Source organism: Pseudophryne corroboree, chromosome 6 (assembly GCF_028390025.1).
Source record: "Pseudophryne corroboree isolate aPseCor3 chromosome 6, aPseCor3.hap2, whole genome shotgun sequence".
NCBI lineage: Eukaryota > Metazoa > Chordata > Amphibia > Anura > Myobatrachidae > Pseudophryne > Pseudophryne corroboree.
The window spans coordinates 291931055-291944872 of record NC_086449.1 but is presented as its reverse complement, the minus strand read 5'-3'; the positions used below and the strand labels follow the sequence as shown (position 1 = coordinate 291944872).

Here is a 13818-nt window from a genome sequence, read left to right as displayed (position 1 = left end):
TCATTCGGTGCTGCAGAGTCATCCGCACTCTCCCGCCCGTTTGGGAGCTTTGGTATAATCCCCATGGTCCTTTCGGAGTCCCCAGCATCCACTAGGACGTTAGAGAAAATAAGAATTTACTTACCGATAATTCTATTTCTCATAGTCCGTAGTGGATGCTGGGCGCCCATCCCAAGTGCGGATTGTCTGCATTACTTGTACATAGTTATTGTTACAAAAATCGGGTTATTGTTGTTGTGAGCCATCTTTTCAGAGGCTCCTTCTGTTATCATGCTGTTAACTGGGTTCAGATCACAAGTTGTACGGTGTGATTGGTGTGGCTGGTAATGAGTCTTACCCGGGATTCAAAATCCTTCCTTATTGTGTACGCTCGTCCGGGCACAGTATCCTAACTGAGGCTTGGAGGAGGGTCATGGGGGGAGGAGCCAGTGCACACCAGCTAGTCCTAAAGCTTTTACTTTGTGCCCAGTCTCCTGCGGAGCCGCTATTCCCCATGGTCCTTTCGGAGTCCCCAGCATCCACTACGGACTATGAGAAATAGAATTATCGGTAAGTAAATTCTTATTTTTTACCTTATGTTCCCCCACAGCAAAAGAAAACGCCACAATATCAGATGCAGTCCTTTCGGTCGCATAAGTCCAGAAGAGGTCGAGGCTTTTCTTTCCTCGCCAGAGGTAAGGGTAGAGGGAAAAGAATGCCTGCTACGGCTAGTTCCCAGGAGCAGACGTCCTCCCCGGCTTCTACTAAATCCACCGCATGATGCTGGGGCTCCACTGAGGGAGTCCGCCCTGGTGGGGGCACGTCTTCGACTCTTCAGACACGTCTGGGTTCAATCAGACGTGGATCCTTGGGCGATGGAAATTGTATCCCAAGGATACAAGCTGGAATTCGAAGAGGTGCCTCCGCGCGGATTTTTCAAATCGGCTTTACCGGCGTCCCCCCCAGAGAGGGAGATAGTTTTAGCTGCAATTCAAAAGCTGTATCTATAGCAAGTGATTGTCAAGGTTCCCCTAGTTCAACAGGGGAAGGGGTACTATTCAACCCTGTTTGTGGTTCCGAAACCAGATGGCTCAGTCAGGCCCATTCTAAATCTAAAATCCCTAAACCTGTACTTGAAAAAGTTCAAATTCAAGATGGAATCGCTCCGGGCGGTTATCTCCAGCCTGGAAGGGGGGGATTTTATGGTGTCACTAGACATAAAGGATGCATACCTTCATGTCCCCATATATCCCCCTCATAAGGCGTACCTGAGATTCGCTGTACAGGACTGTCATTACCAGTTTCAGACGTTGCCGTTTGGGCTTTCCATGGCCCCGAGGATTTTTACCAAGGTAATGGCGGAAATGATGGTGCTCCTGCGCAGGCAGGGAGTCACAATTATCCCGTACTTGGACGATCTCCTGATAAAAGCGAGATAGAGAGATCAGTTGCTGAAAAGCGTGTCGCTCTCCCTGAGAGTGCTGCTGCAACATTGCTGGATTCTAAATCGACCAAAGTCACAGTTGGTTCCAACGACTCGGCTATCTTTCTTAGGCATGATTCTGGACACGGAAGAAAAGAGGGTTTTTCTCCCGATGGAAAAAGCCCAGGAACTCCAGAACATGGTCAGAGACCTGTTAAAACCGAAAAGGGTGTCGGTCCATCAATGCACTCGTGTGCTGGGAAAAATGGTGGCGACCTACGAGGCCATCCCCTTCGGCAGGTTTCATGCGAGGACATTTCAGTGGGACCTTCTGGACAAGTGGTCTGAGTCCCATCTTCAAATTCATCAGAAAATAAGCCTGTCCCCCAGGGCCAGGGGGTGTCTCCTGTGGTGGCTGCAGAGTGCTCACCTTCTAGAGGGTCGCAGGTTCGGCATTCAAGACTGGGTTCTGGTGACCACGGACGCGAGCCTCCGAGGATGGGGAGCAGTCACACAAGGAAGAAATTTTCAGGGAACATGGTCAAGCCAGGAGGCTTGTCTACACATCAACATACTGGAATTAAGGGCCATATACAACGGCCTACGACAAGCGGAGAATCTTCTTCGCGACCTACCGGTTCTGATTTAATAAGACAACGTCACAGCCGTGGCTCATGTAAACCGCCAAGGCGGGACAAGGAGCAGAGTGGCAATGGCGGAAGCCACAAGGATTCTTCGCTGGGCGGAAAATCATGTAAGCGCTCTGTCAGCAGTCTTCATTACGGGAGTGGACAACTGGGAAGCAGACTTCCTCAGCAGACACTATCTCCATCTAGGAAAGTGGGGACTTCATCAAGATGTTTTTTCAGAGATAACAAGTCTTTGGGGACTTCCTCAAATAGACATGATGGCGTCACGCCTCAACGAGAAGCTTCGGAGGTATTGTGCCAGGTCAAGGGACCCTCAGGTAGTAGCGGTAGACGCCCTGGTGACACCATGGGTGTTTCAGCCGGTCTATGTATTCCCTACTCTTCCTCTCATCTCCAAAATATTTAGAATCATAAGAAGAAAAGGAGTGCAGACAATATTCGTTGTTCCAGACTGGCCTCGAAGGGCCTGGTATTCAGATCTTCAGGAGATGCTCACAGAAGATCCATGGCCTCTTCCTCTCAGGGAGGACCGGTTGCAGCAGGGGCCCTGCGTGTTCCAAGACTTACCGTGGTTACGTTTGACGGCATGGCAGTTGAACACCGAATCCTAGCTGGGAAAGGTATTCCAGAGGAAGTCATCCCTACTCTGATAAGGGCTAGGAAGGAGGTGATGGCGAAACATTATCACCGTATCTGGAGGAAGTATGTTTCTTGGTGTGTAGCCAAGAATGCTCCTACGGAAGATTTCCACCTGGGCCGTTTTCTCCACTTTCTACAGACAGGAGTGGATATGGGCCTGAAGTTAGGCTCCATTAAGGTACAGATTTCGGCCCTATCTATATTTCAGAAGGAATTGGCTTCTCTCCCAGAAGTCCAGACTTTTGTAAAGGGAGTGCTGCACATCCAGCCTCCTTTTGTGCCCCCAGTGGCACCATGTGACCTTAGCGTGGTGTTACAGTTCCTTAAGTCACACTGGTTTGAACCTCTTCAAACAGTTGAGTTGAAATTTCTCACTTGGAAAGTGGTCATGTTGTTGGCCTTGGTATCTGCGAAGCGGGTGTCCGAATTGGCGGCTTTGTCTCACAAAAGCCCCTATCTGATTTTCCATGTGGATAGAGCAGAGTTGAATACTCGTCCTCAATTTCTGCCTAAGGTGGTTTCATTGTTTCATATGAACCAACCTATTGTGGTGCCTGTGGCTACGGGGGGCTTGGAGGATTCCAAGTGTCTTGATGTAGTCAGGGCCTTAAGTTTATGTAGCCAGGACGGCTCGAGTTAGGAAAACAGAGGCACTGTTTGTCCTGCATGCAGCCAACAAGGTTGACGCCCCTACTTCTAAGCAGACTATTGCCCGCTGGATCAGTAACACGATTCAGCAGGCTCATTCTACGGCTGGATTGCCGGTACCAAATTCGGTAAAGGCCCATTCCAGTAGGAAGGTGGGCTCTTCTTGGGCGGCTGCCCGAGGTGTCTCGGCATTGCAACTTTGCCGAGCGGCTACTTGGTCGGGTTCAAACACTTTTGCTAAATTCTACAAGTTTGATACCTTGGCTGAGGAGGACCTCATGTTTGCTCAATCGGTGTTGCAGAGTCATCCGCACTCTCCCGCCCGGTCTGGAGCTCTGGTATAATCCCCATGGTCCTTACGGAGTCCCCAGCATCCTCTAGGACGTAAGAGAAAATAAGATTTTAAACCTATATGATTTCTGTACATCATAATCTTTGTTGTGATTGTCCATGATGTCTCAATAAAAAAATTGTTTAAAAAAAAAAATATATATTTTTTTTAAACCTACCGGTAAATCTTTTTCTCCCAGTCCGTAGAGGATGCTGGGCGCCCGTCCCAGTGCGGACAAAATTCTGCAAGACTTGTATATAGTTATTGCCTACATAAGGGTTGTGTTACAGTTTTGATCAGTCTCGGGCTGATGCTGTTTTGTTTCATACTGTTAACTGGTTCGTATATTCTAGGTTATACGGTGTGGATGGTGTGGGCTGGTATGAACCTTAGATTAACAAAAATCCTTTCCTCGTACTGTCCGTCTCCTCTGGGCACAGTTTCTCTGAGGTCTGGAGGAGGGGCATATAGGGAGGAGCCAGTGCACACCCATTCTAAAGTCTTTATAGTGCCCATGTCTCCTGCGGAGCCCGTCTATACCCCATGGTCCTTACGGAGTCCCCAGCATCCTCTACGGACTAGGAGAAAAAGATTTACCGGTAGGTTTAAAATCTTATTTTCTTTGTCAAACTGCTGTTGTTGATGGGCTGTATAATTTTTTTTTTATTTAAGTCACTGGAAACAACCTTTTTGAAGGTAGACAATTTTGAACGACTATTTTATTGTTTTGATATACAGGTTGAGTCTCCCTTATCCAAAATGCTTGGGACCAGAGGTATTTTGGATATGGGATTTTTCCGTATTTTGGAATAATTGCATACCATAATGAGATATCATGGTGATGGGACCTAAATCTAAGCACAGAATGCATTTATGTTACATATACACCTTATACACACAGCCTGAAGGTCATTTTAGACAATATTTTTTATAACTTTGTGCATTAAACAAAGTGTGTCTACATTCACACAATTCATTTATGTTTCATATACACCTTATACACACAGCCTGAAGGTCATTTAATACAATATTTTTAATAACTTTGTGTATTAAACAAAGTTTGTGTACATGGAGACATCAAAAAACAAAAGTTTCACTATCTCACTCAAAAAAGTCCGTATTTCGGAATATTCCGTATTTCGGAATATATGGATATGGGATACTCAACCTGTACATATATTTAAAAAAAAAAATTCCAATTCAAAATAGTTTTTCCCTTTTAAACTCCGTGGCAGCCTTAATGAGTGGGTTAACTGAGTAGTGACAGAGAAAAGGGAACACCTCTGGAAGGTATATAGTCTAGTTCTCATATGTACCAAGCTCTTGAATGCGATACATTCTGCAGCTTGGACCAGGAAGGCAACACCATCTGTAGATGGCGTTGTCTAATAGTCTATGGGTTTCTTTTCACAATGGTCACTGAGAGGGATCCAATCGGATCCCTCCCAGTGTCCCTTGCAGCGCGTGTGTCATCTGATGCATTTGCAGAAGGACTCCCGGGTCATAAACTCTGAAGTCCTTGTATCACAGAGGACACCTCTCATTGGGAGATCTGCCCTTTGCAATATTATTTTTTATTTTTTCCGAGCATACGGTGTTACTAAATGTCACTATGCCTGCAATGAGTGGCGGGATATATCACGTGCAAAATGCGATGCTTGACTCACCCTGCCCGGGGTCTGGAAACTTTACCCTCTTCTGTGGAAGACACTGGCACACACATGATGGGTGGACCAGTGGTAAACTGTGAGGGATATCTGAAGTTATTGAATCCACATACAAAATTACATTTAGGGGTGTTTTCTTTAACGTTTGTATGAGGAAGTTAGTAATTTGTTTCCTTCTCAGTACTCTTTACTATTTCAGAGCCCTCTGAAGGAAGCAAAAGCAGAAAGTGTCATCATTGTGGCAAGCTTTTTTTGATTTTGGCATTTGGGATGCCGGTGTCTGTATTCTGTCCGCTGGCATCCTCAATGCCGGTATTCCATACCCAACCCATTAGAGGGTTTAGAGAACATTTTAAAGACGTTGCTGGAAGTGGAAGCGGTTACGTCTATTCCATTGATAGGCACTGAATTTTTTTCCTTAGCTTTTCCTGGTAGAAAAGTCACTGGACAATTTCCCAAACAGTCCTCTATTTCAGGCAACTCAATCAATTCATGCATGCAAGGCATTTCTGCATGGAATTAGTACATTTTAATTTCCCATACTATAGAGAGAGAGTTCATTTATGCCTTCGATCTACAGCACAGGTTCTCAAACTCTGTCCTCATTTCCCCACACAGTGCATGTTTTGCAGGTAACCCAGCAGGTGCACAGGTGTATTAATTACTCACTGACACATTTTAAAAGGTCCACAGGTGGAGCTAATTATTTCACTTGTGATTCTGTGAGGAGACCTGCAAAACATGCACTGTGTGGGGTCCTGAGGACCGAGTTTGAGAACCTATGATCTACAGGATACTTATCTCCACCTTCATATCCAGCACAACATGGTGTTATGTTATTCTTTGCAATATCAGTATTTGATTAGTAGGGATAACCTCTCTTTCATGTATTTATGCGGTATGTACTGTTCATAATGCCTGCCATGGAGTTTGATACATACTTGCTGGCTTTCTCTGTCTCCTCTCTGGGAGAAGCCCAGAGAGCAGACACTGCTGCCTGCTTCATGGGGTGGGGCCAGGCTCTCACAACATTATACACCCAACAAAGACAAAATGCAGTGTTTTGCAGGAAGTGGGGTGAGGCTAAATGATTTGATTCATGTCACTAGCCTGTTCCCATAGCTATGTTCCAATTATGACTGATTCACTAGCATTCGGGCAGGATGGTGAGAGCCTCTTATAGGCCCTACACACTGGCCGATTTTCTGAAAGATATGAACGATCTCGTTCATAAATGAACGAGAACTCGTTCATATCTTTCAGTGTGGAGACTCCAGCGATGAACGATGCGCGGCCCCGCACTCGTTCATCGATGGTCTCCCGTCGGCTGTGCATGCAGGCCAATATGGACGATCTCGTCCATATTTGCCTGCACTTCAATGCAGCCGCGTGACGGGGGGAGTGAAGAAACTTCACTCCCCCCGTCACTGTCCCCCCGCCGCCGGGTCGCTTGTCGGCCGTATCCGCCGTCGGGCAGCTCGGCGGCGGGTCGGCCAGTGAGTAGGGCCCTTAACTATCGGGGATGCAGTGACTATTTTCTTGAAATTCATTATGGCAGCGCTGTATTCCCACCTGTGCTGTTTCAGAATCTTCCCAAGCTCTCTTAACAGATAACCAAGCAACACAGGGGAAGGAGGAGTCACTGTATAATTTCCGGAGGTATTTTCTTTCGCTGTGTCTAGGTCATGATGATCACACCTGTTATGGCTGACATTGCATATTACCAGTACCTGATGATGATGATGATGATGCATACCTCCCAACATGACCCTCTCCAGGAGGGACAACATGCTCTGCTCCTGGACTTCCCTCTTAATTTATGATTGCTGGCACCTGTGTTGAACAGGTTAATGGATAAGAAAGGTGTTTCACCACAGGTGATGGCAATCATACACTAAGAGGGAAGTCCAGAAGCAGAGCGTTCTGTCCCTCCTGGGGAGGGTCATGTTGGGAGGTATGATGATGATAATAATAATAATTGTATTTTTATAGTACTCTTTCTCCAATAGGACTCATGGCGCTTAGAATTATAATACAGTACAGAAAAGCTCTAATACAGTGCAGAAATAAAGTACAGAAAACATTTTCATAAAATAGAGAGAGCATGGAGATGCTAAAGAGACGTTAAGGCATAGGACTGCAAACTCTGTCCTCATTACCCCACACTGTGCATGTTTTGCAGGTAACCCAGCAGGTGCACAGGTGTATTAATTACTCACACATTTTAAAAGGTCCACAGGTGGAGCTAATTATTTCACTTCTGATTCTGTGAGGGGACCTACAAAACATGCACTGTGTGGGGTCCTGAGGACCGAGTTTGCAGACCTATGCATTAAGGGAATGCTGAGTATACAGGAAAGTCTTGAGTCTGCCAGATGAATTACAGGAGATTCTAGGTACTGCTAACGGTTAATCTACAGATGGCAGTAATTGAGTGGGGCAGTAAGGAATCAGAAGCTGCTTCAGGTAGCTAGAGCTCTGGTCATGTAGAACGTGAAAGTCAGTAAGCCAATCTTGAAATTTCTTTTTATTTTTAAATGGGTGACTTCTCATCTTCAATATTCCTTATCATTGCAACACCAATGACTGGTTATATTCCTAGAAATTCCTCTGGTTTAACTGAAAAATGATATGTGGTTGTATCAGCACATATATATTGAGTTGGCTCCTATGACTGCACACCATTGGGAAATAGAAAAGTCTTTTTATGCTGTACAGTATATATACACTGAAGAATTGTTATGATTTAATCCAATTCCAAATATGTGAATTTCAGGTCAGTAGTTCTTTGGTAGGTGGTGAATAAAAATGGAAAATAACTTTTCTGGTTCTTAATAGGCCCTTAAAATTGTGTTCAGACCAAACTGCATGGAGATCAAATGAAATATTGTACCTGTACGATGTGAATCCATTGCGTGTGACCTTGTGGCATTGTTAGTATAACCATTTCATACTGTAGGACATGGAATGGATGAATTTGGAGTATGTAGCTCTGAAGGAATAAAGAGCTGTGTTGCTAAGCTTGTCAAAGGAAAATCATTTGATCAGTCAGCAAGACCACATGACAAACAGCTGAGCGGAATTAGATGGTCTTTGCAGTGAGAATGCCATTGTGAATGTCTGTGCTTCCTGCAGACTCTTGAATCAGATGTTCTTTATATGTGTTTTTTTTTTTTTCTAACTAGCAACATAGTCCGTGCCTTTGGTTCCTGATATGTGATATGAATACGGACTTCTGAACAGCTTTGTGTACTGGAAACTTCTGACCGAAAATAGAATTCCTGTCCTAGCAAGGTATGACCTATTTACTTTTTTTTTTTTTACAAATTTGTGTATTATATTTTATGTGTAGATCTGTAGATCCGATATTTAGATTTTCTTGTAACGATAAAGCCCATAACAGTGTAATTAATGCACCACATTTATTTTGTAAAGTAAGTGCAAACTATCATGTAGTTCTACTTTCGCAGTAGATTGTACAATTTGCATGGTCACAAAATGATCTGTAGTGAGAACTTTGGGAGTCCCTCTTATAAAAAGTTCTATATGAAACCATGGGGCTTATTCACAGTTGTTAGCAGAGCAAAAAAAGTTAGCAATTGGCCAAAACCATGGAGGTCATTCCGAGTCGTTCGCTCGGAAAATTTCTTCGCATCGCAGTGATTTTCCGCTTAGTGCGCATGTGTAATGTCCGCACTGCGACTGCGCCAAGTAATTTTGCAATGAAGATAGTTTTTTTACTCACGGCTTTTTCTTCGCTCCGGCGATCGTAATGTGATTGACAGGAAATGGGTGTTACTGGGCGGAAACAGGCCGTTTTATGGGCGTGTGGGAAAAAACGCTACCGTTTCCGGAAAAAACGCGGGAGTGGCTGGAGAAACGGAGGAGTGTCTGGGCGAACGCTGGGAGTGTTTGTGACGTCAACCCAGGAACGACAAGCACTGAACTGATCGCAGATGCCGAGTAAGTCTGAAGCTACTCTGAAACTGCTAAGAAGTTTGTAATCGCAATATTGCGAATACATCGTTGGCAATTTTAAGAAGCTAAGATTCACTCCCAGTAGGCGGCGGCTTAGCGTGTGCAATACTGCTAAAATCGCCTTGCGAGCGAACAACTCGGAATGAGGGCCCATGTGCACTGCAGTTGGGGCAGATGTAACATGTGCAGAGAGAGTTAGATTTGGGTGGGATATGTTCAAACTGAAATCTTAATTGCCGTGTAAAAGTAAAGCAGTCAGTATTTACTCTACACAGAAACAATATAACCCACCCAAAAATAAATATCTTTGTGCATGTTATATCTGCCCAACCTGCAGTGCAACATGGTTTTGCTCAGTTGCTAACTTTTTTGGTTTGCTAACCGCTCTGAATCTACGGCTTGGCTTGTCTTGTAGATCATTGAATGCATTTGAAACCTAATGTTGTTTTAAAACGCACAACGTTACTTCTGATAATAGAACCTGAATATACTTTTGTAGAAATGCTCTACAAGAGTAAAGTTGTCTTATAAATTATGTTTTAGGTTTATTTCTTGCTCCATTATCTTTTGCTTTCAGTATTTTACAGCATTAATTTATCCTGTTGATTTTTGCAGTTAATTGCTTATATGTATTATTATTTTTTTTTTTTTTTTATATCCGTACAACCTTCAATGCAGTTAAATTTAGCTCAAATCATGAACTTGATGATTAACATTTTTATATTCACAAGTTCATATTCAAAAGACGTGATTCTGTTTTTTGCATTGCCAGTTTAACCAGATACTGTATGTACTTGATGATAGTACTAACAAGTTGTAGGTATTCTCAATGATTAACAAATCAGCATAATAACATTTATGGTTATTCACAAAGAAATCACTGTCGAGCTGCTCATCCGAGGACAGTCTGCCATGAATAGGAAAGGATGCTAGGCAGGGCTGCAAGGGATGTCATGTGGAATTTCAGAATTTGCTGTCCCCATATTTCACTTATTTTAGGATTCTTTGTGTTGTAAGATACAGTAGTTAAATTAGAACAAATCCATTCAAGATAATATACTTATTGTATGAGTGGTTTAGTTGCGTCTGATTTAAAACTGTTGATATACAAGCTGAAATGAAGACACTGAAATGTATTTGTTCATCATGCAGTTGATCTAAAAGTAAATATTCTCCTACTCTTAAAATACCTCTGAGCAGGAAGTTTTTCCTGTAAGCGAACATGCAGTTTGTATGGTTTTTTTTTTTTCACTTTCCCCCTTTTTTTCTTTTACGGAGAAAGCTGAATTTAAAGGCATTGACGTCAGGAGACAGGAGTCACAAGTTTTTTTTTGCGTGGGAAAGGGTCTGCATAGTTTTGGTTTTCAGCCAAGTTGTCTGTAATGTAGGCAGGACACTGGTGCCGCCTGGAGCTAGAATAAGATGCTCCATGTTATTTTTAGTTATGGTTACGTAAGTACTTGGCAAATCAAATAATTACAAAAGCAGGGTTTATCATTTATTGGTGCCCCTAGAAAGATAAACTGAACATTACACAATTACAGCAACATACAATGTAACAACCAGGTGTAGATTTTCATAGATTTAAATTTGTAAAGCGCACATTAAGGCTGTATGGACCTGCACCTGTATGGCAGTTACACTTTAAGGTGGCATTAAAAGGCACATTTTATTTCCAACAAATGCATAGATAGAACAAGCCACCTGTCTAAAGAGATACTGTAATGTCGATGTTTCTCCTACATGTCACTCTTGTCATAATCTATTATATATAGATATCGATATATAATCTATCAATTTGGTGATAAGGAGTTCCTCATATCTAGGCATTTAGTAACATTTATCATTTTCACTGATTGCTTTATTTAATGACAACTGAAACAAATGGATTGTCGTTGATGTACGGGCAGTACGGATGGTGTAATGGTTAGCATTACTGCCTCACAGCACTGAGGTCATGGGTTCGATTCCCACCATGGCTCTAACTGTGTGGAGTTTGTATATTCTCCCCGTACTTGCGTGGGTTTCCTCCGGGTACTCCGGTTTCCTCCCACAATCCAAAAATATACTGGTAGGTTAATTGGCTTCCTACAAAATTAACCCTAGTGTGAATGTGTGTGTACATGTGGTAGGGAATATAGATTGTAAGTTCCACTGGGGCAGGGACTGATGTGAATGGCCAAAATATTCTCCGTAAAGCGCTGCGGAATATGTGTGCGCTAGATAAATAACTGGTAATAAATAAATAAATAATAAATGTATCATACCTTTCCCTAAATGCCTTTATTTAATGCTCTAACCCCACAATAAATGTAACTAAATGTACCCTGTATCATGTAAGGCTGGATACACACTTGCACGATGTTGAGACAATTTGCCATATTGGGCATATTGCCTAATTGTCTACATTACAGGTTCTCAAACTCGGTCCTCAGGACCCCACACGGTTCATGTTTTGCAGGTCACCTGTAGATTTTTAAAATGTGACAGTTGGTGATACACAGTGCAGCTGCTGGGTGACCTGGAAAACATGAACCGTGTGGGGTCCTGAGGACTGAGTTCGAGAACCACTGGTCTACATCATGCAGCGTGTACGCATAATTGCGCGTTCCAGAGGATTGCATGTGACATCTACTGGATGGCCGGGAGATGTCTCAAGCGACTTGGTACAGTTTAATGAAGGACGGAATGAGAGGTCGTTTTATCATTCATGAAATCTGCCAGTGTATACGGGCAATAGGGGATAGTCTGCCCTTGCAATGTTATTGCTGCTTGGATATTGGGTAATATACAGGATGATTATACAATCATAATTCTTTTGCTACTTGACTAAATTTTTGAGTTCTAGGTAGATTCAAAATTCTATATCCTACAAGATATGAGGGCCTGATTGAGAGATGGACGCAGATCGCTGCATATGCAAAGGGCAAGGCCGCCCAGCCTGTGTGATAGGCCGTCTCCCAATGCGTCCACAGCCGCCCTGAAACAGGTCATGGCATGCACCTGTTCGTGCTGCCCCCCCCCCCCTCCCCCCCCCTCCACGAGGCCGTGCTGCCGCCCTGCGAACGCCCACCCCTGTCAATCGCACTGCGGACGCATACTTTCGAGATGCTGCAGCAATATGTAAAGTCGCGCACATGCACTGCGGCCAGTGCTTGTGCGCAGACCACCCGAATGCAGCCGCTGTGTACAGACACACAGCTGCATTCTGGTCTGAATGACCCCCAAAGTCTTCATTTGACGTGCTGATGTGTTTTATTTTGCACTAAGCAGCTGGTTTTCTTTGTGGTTTTCTTGTAACAATCTTTCATTTACCGTTCTTATATGCAGTAGGGGGCACAGGTTGCTGTAACCAGAGAGTAAACTTCGTTTTGGTGAATCCACCCCCAGTTCTCAGTGCTAGTGATTTCATACCAGGCTCACTGTCATCTGACCTGCATGGTTATGCTTCCCTGGTCTGTGTGTTGAGAACAAACCCAATGTTGCTGAATGGCATTGTATTCTTCTCACCTCTTCACGGTTAATAGGTTGTTCCAGACCAACAAAGTGGATATCTGGAGCCAAGTTTCCAGCTTTTGTATTGTCCTCATTATGATAGTTCATCAACATCATGATCACTTTACAGACTAGCCAGAATAACCTGTAATCATTGTCTGAGTCGCATGCTACCCTCTTCCACGCACCAAGTTTTGTTTCAGCAGGGGTGCAAGTTGATTGTTATTCTTACATGATATGAGTATATGATCCATACAAGATATGAATATATGATCTATACACTTTCATTCAGAATCTGAAGTATAATTGGGCAGAGTATCTCCATAAGCTTTTAGAATACTTTTTTATTCAGGTGATTATATACTGTTTAATAGTGTAGAGTGTCAGATTTCTCATACGTCCTAGAGGATGCTGGGGATGCTTCAAGAACCATGGAGTATAGACGGGATCCGCAGGAGACATGGGCACTTTAAGACTTTAAAAGGGGTGTGAACTGGCTCCTCCCTCTATGCCCCTCCTCCAGACGCCAGTTTAGAATCTGTGCCCAGTGAGAATGGTTGCACACTGGGGAGCTCTCCAGAGTTTCTCAGAAAAAGACTAATGCTAGGTTTATTATTTTCAGGGAGAACTGCTGGAACAGTCTCCCTGCATCATGGGACTTGGGGGAGAGAAGCAGACCTACTTCTGTGAGTTTCAAGACTCAGCTTCTTAGGCTACAGGACACCATTAGCTCCTGAGGGTCTGAACACTAGGTACGCCTAGATGCTCGTTCCCGGAGCCCGCCGTCGCCCCCCTTGCAGAGCCAGTAGTCAGGAGACGGGTGAGTAGAAGATCAGAAGACTTCAGTGACGGCTTGGAGGTACCGCACAGCGCGCCATGCTCCCACACACAGCGGAACTACAGGGCGCGGGGGCGGGGCGCCAGTGCCGGCGCCCTGGGCAGCATGTAAATCCTCTTTAGACCTGGCAAAAGTGGTTTTTAAGTGCCTAGGCACTGAATCCGGGCCCC

At 44.0% G+C, this 13818-nt stretch overlaps 1 protein-coding gene across 3 annotated transcripts in view; it reads left to right on the top strand.

The window, feature by feature from the left end:
• The window catches only part of RAB27A (RAB27A, member RAS oncogene family), a 164891-nt gene that overhangs the window by 31317 nt on the left and 119756 nt on the right, over positions 1 to 13818 (top strand). For 2 of the 3 annotated variants that reach the window (XM_063926124.1, XM_063926121.1), the window contains exon 2: positions 8523 to 8631. The gene's annotated coding sequence lies outside the window, so the exon portion shown is untranslated. Of the gene's footprint in view, positions 1 to 7623; positions 7734 to 8522; positions 8632 to 13818 lie in introns of those variants that run through there. The other variant, XM_063926122.1, reaches the window with a different exon arrangement.